Source organism: Gloeophyllum trabeum (assembly GCF_000344685.1).
Source record: "Gloeophyllum trabeum ATCC 11539 unplaced genomic scaffold GLOTRscaffold_00003, whole genome shotgun sequence".
Taxonomy (NCBI): domain Eukaryota; kingdom Fungi; phylum Basidiomycota; class Agaricomycetes; order Gloeophyllales; family Gloeophyllaceae; genus Gloeophyllum; species Gloeophyllum trabeum.
The window spans coordinates 547,984-548,692 of record NW_006920412.1 but is presented as its reverse complement, the minus strand read 5'-3'; positions in this window follow the sequence as shown (position 1 = coordinate 548,692).

Below are 709 nucleotides of genomic sequence, written 5' to 3'. Positions count from 1 at the left end.
TTCCCAAAGAACAAGGCTTATAAGAGTGGACGATCGAGCAGCGCGTCCACGCTTATAAGACTCAAAAGACGTTTCTCCTAACTCCGGCGGAAGCACCGGGAACACCGCCAGCCTTGTAGGGTAGTAGAGTACGGAGCCTCCAGAAGACTCCGGCGGTAGCACTGGCCCCAGCCGTAGCGTCGCGTGGACCGACGTACCAAAATAGACAGCTGCCAAAAGGGGACTGATGGCGCCCACCGACACGATGACATCACAGTGCCGCCGTGCCCGACGCTGGTTGTCGCTGTTCCCGACGACGTCGGCAATAGGTAGTGTGTAGCACCTCGAATAAAATCGTATAAAATTCAGTAAATTGTCATTATATTCTACGTCGCCGATGATGTATAGTTGTAATACATATAAGGGACCAATATGGTCCATTCCCTTGATATCTATGTATGTCTGGGGCATACATGCTGAACAAAATGAAATTTCCGATTTAGTGGTGCTCCTGAGGGACAATAAAGCTTGAATATCAGTTTTATATCCATATTTTGACGAGGAATAGGACTATAGGAGGGTGGGGGCTAAGGGGGGATTTGTGGGCTTAAGAGGAACTCACCGGACAAAGGGACCTCAACAGACAGGCGGGGAGCGGCGGGGACGGCGCACTATGCCACCTGCAGCATAAGATACATTTTGAGAGGAGTTATAGGACGTACCTAGGCCC